General features: G+C 45.1%; 1 long non-coding RNA gene across 2 annotated transcripts; it reads left to right on the top strand.

Moving 5' to 3' along the window:
* Positions 1–1,412: 1,412 nt before the first annotated feature.
* LOC308467933 lies at positions 1,413–3,744 on the top strand. Of its 2 annotated transcripts, none has more exons than XR_013981378.1 (3): positions 1,413–2,054; positions 2,387–2,590; positions 3,609–3,744. It is a non-coding gene; the product is annotated as an uncharacterized lncRNA (long non-coding RNA). The 2 variants fall into 2 exon arrangements; XR_013981379.1 differs by having other exon boundaries at positions 2,387–2,631.
* The last annotated feature ends 5,337 nt before the right edge of the window (positions 3,745–9,081 follow it).

Below are 9,081 nucleotides of genomic sequence, written 5' to 3'. Positions count from 1 at the left end.
CTCTTGTTTGTCTGGATGGAGATGGGTGTGTCAGTATCTGTATAAAGTAGCCTATGGTACAAAAAGTGAACTTCACAGGTTCACACACACACATCTATACACTCCAATTCTGCTCCTTGAGGTCTTTCAGAAGCTACCAGCATGAGTTTGACCAAACTGTGGGAGGCAGTGGAAGATAGGAGGGCCTGGTGTGTTCTGGTCCATGGGGTCACGAAGAGTCGGACACGACTAAACAACAACAGATGTTGTCTTGCAAAGTGCTTCGATCCGGCAACTCAAGTCCTGAAAACTCTCCTTGAATTGTCATAGAGAGCTGGAGGGAGGTTCACATGCCACCAACCAGATCCAAGGCAAAGACAGAAGTCAGAGCAGGAGAAATTACTGCCATGCATTTTTAAAATAAAAAAAATTGATCAGTCGTTCCTGGATGAAACACATTAAACACACACACACACACACACACACACACACACACACACACACTGGAAGGTAGCCTTCCGTGCTTGACACGCTGACAGTTTCCCTCCCTGTTCTTCTCGTTGTGAAACATTATTATCTGCCAGTAAAAGTTAAATCTCTCAATTGAAATGGGCTCCTTCCCTGCTGGGTAGCAGAAGGCAACTCCTGCCCTTCCTGATTAGCACTATGTAGCCCCCCAGGTTTGGTTTAAAAACAAACCCCCAACAACTACTCCCTCCAAAAGGGACAAACTAATAAAGATCTAATCCAATTACGGCTCTGAACAGCATAGGGAGCTTTGTTTGTGTGTGTGGTTGTAATAGTACCCTGTAAGTATTGCCCCTTATCCCACTCTCTCTTTCCTTTCCTCCTGCTGCTTTCTCCAGGACCGGCTAGAGTCAAAAAGCAGGCTGTTAGGTTGTGTGAGGATTTAAGAACCAGGCAAAACAGTCACTTCACCCTGGTCCAGCCCGTTTAGAATTTTGAAGGCTCTCTGCCAAATAAGAAAAATGGGGGCCTGTAAGAAACAGAAGTTCTTCTTCTGTTGTTCTTAGCCTCCAGTTCTCTTCAGTAATGCAGAGCAGGGTCCTAGGGAGAGAAATGTTGGCAATCCTACCGGCCATTGCACTCACCTTGGAAGAGTATTTGGAGATGCAGGGAGAGTGTGTTTTGACTCTATGTGATTCTGGATATGCACTACCCCCAGAATGTAAACCTTGCATAAGCTGAGAGTTGATTGGATTCCTGAATGCTTAGCTTTGGAGGAGACAGAACAACAACTTCTTGGTGTTCTTCCTGAACACCTTCTCCAGAGTGACCCTAGGAGCCAATCCTCCGTGGCTGACTCACCTCCTTTAGCTCTGATTGGTTCCAGTCAGCACAAAGGGTGAGAACACTTCTCATTGGCTCACTGGAGGTGAACAAAAGAATCTAAGGACATAATAAGAGCCCAGCTCAATCAGGCCAGTGGTCCATCTTGTGGTCCATCACAGGGGGCAGTCAGATGTGTATGAGAAGCCCACAAGCAAGACCTGGGCACAGCAGCACTCTCCCCACTTGAGGTTCCCAGCAACTGAAATTCAGAGACATACTACCTCCACCCATGGAGGAACAGCATAGCCATGAATCTAATAGATGGTCAATGGTTACTAGCCAAAATGACTGCACCCTGCCACCACAGTTGGAGGCAGTAAAATGGGTGTAGCCAGGAGTTTTGCTGGGGGGGGGTAGGTCTTTTGTTAGGGGGTCAGAACCTCAGTTTGCTATGTATTTTTATTGATGGGGGGCAGTTGCCCCTTCCTGCCCCCAATTAGCTATGCCCATGGGCAGTAATGCTTCTGAATAACACTTATTTGAAGCTACAGGAGGGGAGAGTTACTCTTGTGCTCAGATCCTGTTTGCAGGCTTCCCGCAGGCATTTAGTTGGCCACTGTGAGAATAGGATGCTCTACTAGATGGGCCATCGGCCTGATCCAGCAGGCTCTAATTATGTTATTAATGGTTGAACTGTGGAACTCACTCCCAAAAGGTATAGTGATGGATGGCTCAGATGGCTTTAAAAGAGGATTAGGAAGACCATAGCTTGCCATACAAAAGTAAGTATCACATTCATTCCTTTGCCCACTTTTGCCTCTGGCTGGCCCCACCTACCACAGGCATGTGGCCCCCAGATGATTGGAGGGAATGCAGCCCTCGGGCCGAAAAAGCTCCACCCCCTATTTCATGTTTTCCCCTATAACCAGGAAAGCTCCTTTTCCAATTCAGACAAGTGAGTGTCTTGTTTCACACTGTGAAGACCCTTCCACCTCCCACCTCCACGTTTTGTATATTTACTGGCTTATACGAGGGAGACAGATGCTGCCATCTTAAGAGAGTTTCGGCAGCCCTTCCAACAGATCTTGCTCTTTTCCTTTCCATCTGCAACCAGGTCACCCTATAGCCCGAGGGACCCAACATCTGATGTCCACAGTTGGTATGGAAAACAGCTGCTACTCACCCTGAGTTGCGGAGAGAAAGAGTCTGTTGTTCCAGCTGACAGTCCACGCAAGGCAGGTCATGGTTGGGAGCAAGGCCATCCAAGAGGAGACGGATTGGTTGCAAGAGAAGTGGGAAGAATTACTTAATTGGGCTGGTGAGGAGGAGGAAGATCAGGATCTCTTGCTCAACCTCTGGGTAGCTTTCAGTAGATCAGCAAGAGTTTCTGTGCCTCTTGATATAATTTTCATTCATTTTGTATTATCTAAAATGCATAGCAAAACAAATAACAGATAATAATTCAGAGAATAGCATATACCCCAATCTATCTGCAAGCATTTCTGACTCCCTACAATCGATGGACAAATTGGTCAGTTTCACTTCACTACATTTTTATTTTTCCATTCCATATTTCTACAGCAATTTGAGGTGTGTGTTGCTGTTGTTTTTTTTAAAATCCTCAAGAAAATTTGTCAGAATTTAAGTGTGAATGTTTCCTATTAGACACATTTTTGTATGCAATTTTGCCTAAGGCACACATTTTGTGCAAATAATTTCCCCCTAATATAATGCATTTGTTATTTTCACTAATAATGCATTCGTATGCATACTTTACACTAGGATTTGCATCTTTATACCCATGACTTGATTGGAGAACTGCAGTGCAAAATCTGGAGAACTGCCACTTTTAAAGGGTAGTTGTATTCCCATTTATGACAACACATTTTTGAAGCTGCAACTTTAGGAGTTTGGTCTTTAAATGCAAAGTGAATTTATCCCCCATCCTTGGAGTAAAGGGCAATAAGTGCCCAAGTCAATCCTCCGATTCTAAAAAACGTCAACTCCACAGGGCTCCACAGAAGGTGGGTGGATTTCTGGCTGCTTTTTCCTCCCACGACCTCGAGGTGGCGAGCTAAGTATGGAAAGCAGAGTCCCTCTCTGGCCCGATTTCAGAACAAAGGCATATTAGCCCAGCAGCTCGGGCAAATCGGCTTCTCCCTCCAAGAACGCCGAACCCTTTCCAAAACTTGCATCTGTAGGGCAGAAACTCAAACAAAACATAAGGACATTTAGGGGATGATCTAAGCAAACTTTACCTAGAATTACTATGCTTATGTATGCATGTACGTACTATGTAACCGTGAAGCCTTTTTTCATCTGCATTGTGGACACAGGAGGTCCTAGCTTCAAATCTCAACAGCTCTAGATAGGGCTGGGAATGTCCGCTGCCTGAAACCCTGGAGAGATGCTGCTGATCTGTGTGGACAGTATTTATTTCTTTATTGTATTTAATAAAATTTATATACCGCTTGATTGTAAAGAAACAAAATAAAACAAAACAACCTAACAACCTCAAAGTGGTTTGCAATGACAATAAAACAGCAAACTTGTCGGGGGGGGGGGGAGAACCCTGTTAAAAACACATATTTAAAACACACCTAAAATCAGCGATAAGTGAAAGAACAAATCAAAACATAGGTCAACATTCTACATATCCTGATTGATTTGCCTAAACAGAAATGTTTATAGCAGGTGCCAAAAGAAAGGAACAGTGAAGGCACCTACCTGGTGTCAACAGGCAGGAAGTTCAAAAGTTTCCACCTATGAATCACCTATGAACATCACAAAGCTCAATATGGAACTAGACTGCTTGGTAGTTTGTGAGGTGGGGTTCAAATACATTCTGGCGAATTCAAGTTGTGTGGGACAACAATTGCTCTTTGTGGCATCGTATAACCTTCCAGCAAGTATATCAGAGCAAATACTCAATAGACAATGGCTGTTGTATAACTGCCTCACAAGCTCTGTGTGTACAAAAATCAGGATGAATGCCCAAGAAACAAGTTGACTTGGTTGCTACCCTAGATGGATCAGTGGTCTGACTCTCTATAAGGCAGATTCCTATTTTCTGTAAGAGGTGTGGAGATTCGAGGTTGAACGGTGGTTACTTGGGTCAAAGAAAAGAACGCTGTGGAAATCCTGGTGCGTTTGCTCCACAAAGGCCCTCATCTCTTGCAAAGGGAAGTTGAAAACAATTTCTCTGGAGCTGACAGAAAACAGAGAGGCATACTTTTAGGAGATGCTATAGCTTCTCTCCATCTCCATCTCTCCTCTCTACCCCCCCCCCCGTTCCCCCCTTTGCTGTCAGGGAGACAATCTGTTCCTCCTTTGCTGAGGAGGAACTTTACAATATGGTGACGAGATGTCAGGAATCATTAAACAAAACAAAGAAAGATGGAGCAGGGACGTTCAGGAGAAACATCTTTTCAGCATGAGGGGTAGAGGAGTGTTGAGCACCCAGCTGAAGAGGCTTCTTAAAGCTTGGCAGGGAGGCAAGGCCTCTGTTGTTTATTATTCTGATCCACCTTGATCTCCCTCAGATGCCTCCCATTCTTAGCATACACAGGGGATTTGCAGTGGGTAGGATTTGGATGTGGATATGGGGAATCCCACTTTCAGCTTACCACCCACCAGGAGATTGTGACAAGGCCTGAGACCCAGGCTGATGGAACCAGATCAAGGGGAGGATGTGCCCAAATCTAAACCCAGGATATGTGTGCTCCAGAGTCTCTTGTTCTGGAGCAGAAACAAGAACCCCCAAGTGCAGTAGGTCTTATTCCAGGAAAATCCAAGGTGCTATGTTCCAGATGTTGTTTGACTACATTTCCCACCAGTCCCAGCCAACATGGGATTGGATGATGGGAGTTGTAGTCAAACAACAGCTGAAAGGCACCTTGTTTATATCAAGCTGGGTCAGTTCCAAGCCTTGATACTGCCTGCCAATCACAGTGGCTGATGTTGCAAACCCGCAGTTCCTTCTGCGTCTGCAGAAGGCTCTGAGGCAACTGAGCGGGCATGATCCTGAGGAGTTTGTTGGGGTAGGTGCCTCTCAACCTCAGCTTCTTAAAATCCATAGCATGCTCTGATCTACCTTGCAAAAATATGGAAGATGGGCAGGATATATATGGAAACAGTTATAACTACTTGCTCTCCCTATGCAGATCTGAACAAGGAAAGCATGCTGTAAATTTTCCTGAGTGTCGTCCATTGACCACAATCGTCACTGTTCTGAAGACTGGGTGTAAGCAGTTATGGAAGGCTGTGAGGCTCCCCCAGCACCTATCTCAATTTGGACAGTAACTTGCTTTAAGACAGGGGACCGCCCGCCCCCCGTCTCAGTTTAGATTGTAAGTTCCCTTGGGCGAGTGATTAAATAGCAATCTGAATGAGCACAAGACTGTTCATGCTGATGTGTAAAGCTCAATGTACACTAGTGGCATTCTAACAAATAATAAAACAAAATACAGTGTGCCTAACACAGCATGTAGTTTGACCCTTAGACTGTAAGTTCCTAGAAGGCAGAGATCATCCCTTGTCTGAATTTAGCCTGTAAGTTCAATTTCAGTGTAGATTCAACAGGGACAGTTGTGACCACATAGCAAATTGAATAGACATACACTTAAGACTCTTAGCAACAACAACAGCAGCAGCAATATAATGACTGTTATTTGTAGTAGTTCCAGTAGTAGCGGTAGATGTATCCCACCCTTCCCCCCAAAGGAGCCCAGGGTGGCAAACAAATAAACAATAAAACAATTTAAACACGTGAAAACATCTAAAAACAATTCCAATGCAGATATGCAGATGCTATTGCGTCAAGGGCAAATGCACACCAGTGGCACTATAGTAAATAAGATAAAAGATAAACAACCACACCAGTAATACTTAATCTCCCTCTTCCTCTTCCTCTGGAGATAATTCTTCCAGCTACAGTCAAACAGATGTACCTGTTTGCAACTGTCAGATGTTGGTAGGGGACCCCTCAATCCTTCATGGCCCCCCTCCTTTTAAAGATTTAAGGCTGACAAGTGTCGCTAACAGAGGATGGCTTCTCACTCCTTGCCTGCAAATGTTGGAATATCCCCCTCTGCCCCCCCTCCCCGTTCCTGCTTCTCCCTCATCATCTGGGCTCTGTCACATCTTCTGCCATCAAGTCACGGCACTCCAAACATGACAACATTGATGTGATGTGTCACAGCCTGTGTTCCATGGCAGCAGCTATCACAAAAAGGCCAAAGTTTGCTCCTGGACATGTTTCTGTTCGTGCCAAGAGGCCCAGGGGTGGAGGGCCATGGAAAAAGAACAAAATTTAAACTTTGCGAGTGGCAGCAATGAAGGCTGAGATACAGTTGCGCTCTCTCTCTCTCTCTCTCTCTCTCTCTCTCTCTCTGTTAGATTGGGGCCTGTGTGTTTTCCCAGCTGTTGACAAATAAAACCCAGGGTGTGTGATTTTCAAGAAACTTGGGGATAGAGCAGAGGTAGGCAACCTAAGGTCCGTGGAGCGGATGCGGCCCAATCGCCTTCTCAATCCGGGCTGCAGATGGTCTGGGAATCAGCGTGTTTTTACATGAGTAGAATGTGTCCTTTTATTTAAAATGCATCTCTGGATTATCTGTGGGGCCTGCCTGGTGTTTTCACATGAGTAGAATGTGTGCTTATATTTAAAATGCATCTCTCGGTTATTTGTGGGGCACAGGAATTCGTTCATATTTTTTTTCAAAATATAGTCCGGCCCACCACACGGTCTGAGGGACAGTGGACCGGCCCATGGCTGGAAAAGGTTGCTGACCCCTGAGATAGAGTATTTAGCAACATAGTGAATATCTTAACTATCACGACGGTGAATAGTTTGCTCAAACAGCAGATCATGTTGTAAAGCAAAAGGGGGGGGGGGCTTCAAAAAGTGGTCCTTCGGGTCCCACTCCCTGACCTTCAGAACTCTCTGCAGGCCACACACCCTTCTCCCCAGGCCATAATCCTCACAGCCCCTGCCTTGCACCCTCACTCCGTGGAATGCATCCTTGAACTCCAAACAACCTTCTTGCTTTTCTGTAGGGAGGATGGTGAAGGTTGTGTGTAGAAATGAGGCTAATGTGAAAAGCTAGAATTTACATAACTTGCACTGCCCGCTTTTGTCTCTTCCCCGCCCCCCACATGTGGCTCCAGGAATGTTGCCAAGGAGGTGATGAGGCTTCTCCCCACCTGCACTTTAAAGCAAGGTGTGTATTTTAAAAGAGAATCATAGAATTGGAAGGGACCCCAAGGATCATCTAGCCTAGTTCCAGTCTGGAATAAAAATGTATACGAATGCAAGAAGAAGCCTTTTGTATCAGAGAAGAGACCTGCATATTCTTATTCCAGCAGCTCCCAAACTCCCCCCACCCACAGACCACATGAAATTTGCTGAGCGTCTTGGTGGCCCACCGAATGATTTTTCCTGCCTTCTGTAGCAGTTGTAATTCCATAGAATTCAAACTGCAATACCATAAAAGCAATAAAAAGAAGCAATAAGAATACAATTAAAAATCAGTACAAATGTTTAATTTGATGGATGTGCCATCTTCTGACTCTGACCACAAATCCACAGGTCTACTGTGGGCCCCTGGTGGTCCACAGATCGTATTTTGGGAACCCTGGCCTATCCTGTTTTCACAATGGCTGACCAGACACTTTAGGGAAACCCATAAAGGGAATGGGAGCCCCACAGCGTTCCCCTGCTTGAATGCTCCAGTAATCAAACACAGAGTACCACTGATACTGAACGTAATATTGCTATTGTGGCTAATAGCCTTATCCTCTGTGAATTTGTCTCACTCCATTTTAAAGCTTTTCAAGTTTATTTCTATTCCACTTTTCCTTTCCTTTTGGAAAGGAGATGTACTTGGGTCCCCATATTGTTTCAGGAGCTGGTTGATAGATAAACCCATTTCTCCCCCATCTCAGGTTGACATCACGACGCAACCAAATGAAAATGCACGCACATCCTGCTTCTTCCAGGCTCTTAACTCCCCCCCCCCAGTAGATCCATCAACCCTCCCCCCCCCAACGCTTCATTTAATCATAATAATGAAAGGTGTGAGCCACTATTAATTTGAAGGCATTCGCATTAGCCCTGCACTCAGCTACCAGGAAGCCATGGCCATTTTCCAAATGAATGTGCCGAGGCCATAAATTGGAAAGTAGAGATCTGACCGACAGCAGCTCTTCATGTCTGTACATCCCCCTCCTTCTGAGAGGCACTTTACACACACACTTTCTCTCTCTATGGCAAAAGAGCCTCCTTAATTAAGTGAAAGTGGCAGCAAAAGAGCAGGCCTAAGTGTGGAAAGAGGCAGCTTAAAAACATATTTGATTCATTATAAATAATAATAACTGGAAGGTGGGAGAAGGGTGGTGTCAGAACAGAAGCAGGGGAGAACAGCTTGCAAAAAATAAAACAGGAACACTGGAAGCTTCCTTGCAGAAGGTCAGGCTGTTTCGTCCACCTAGGCCAGCATTCTTAGCAGCAGTAAAAAAAGAACGAAGAATTCTGGGGCACCTTCGGGAGGAGCAAATGCAGCTTGGCAGAGGCTCCCAGCATGGCAACTATAAATCTTTCATTATTGCCCCTTGGAAAGGCCCCCCCAGCTTTCTTTTGAAAAAGGAAGTCAATCTCTAGCCCTCCTAGAAAGAAAGTTATGGAACAAAATGTGCAGGTACCTTCTAAGCGGTTTCTGTGAAATGAGAGTGTGTGATGTGGTCTATTTTTCCTGATATTGAGGAATACTGCCTCTTGCTGTTAGACAGCAACACCATCAGTGTATGTGC

The sequence above is a fragment of the Podarcis pityusensis genome (genome assembly GCF_964106645.2).
Source record: "Podarcis pityusensis genome assembly, chromosome: Z".
Classification (NCBI taxonomy): domain Eukaryota; kingdom Metazoa; phylum Chordata; class Lepidosauria; order Squamata; family Lacertidae; genus Podarcis; species Podarcis pityusensis.
The sequence above is the reverse complement of the archived record's forward strand: the minus strand, read 5'-3'. Positions and strand labels throughout refer to the sequence as shown.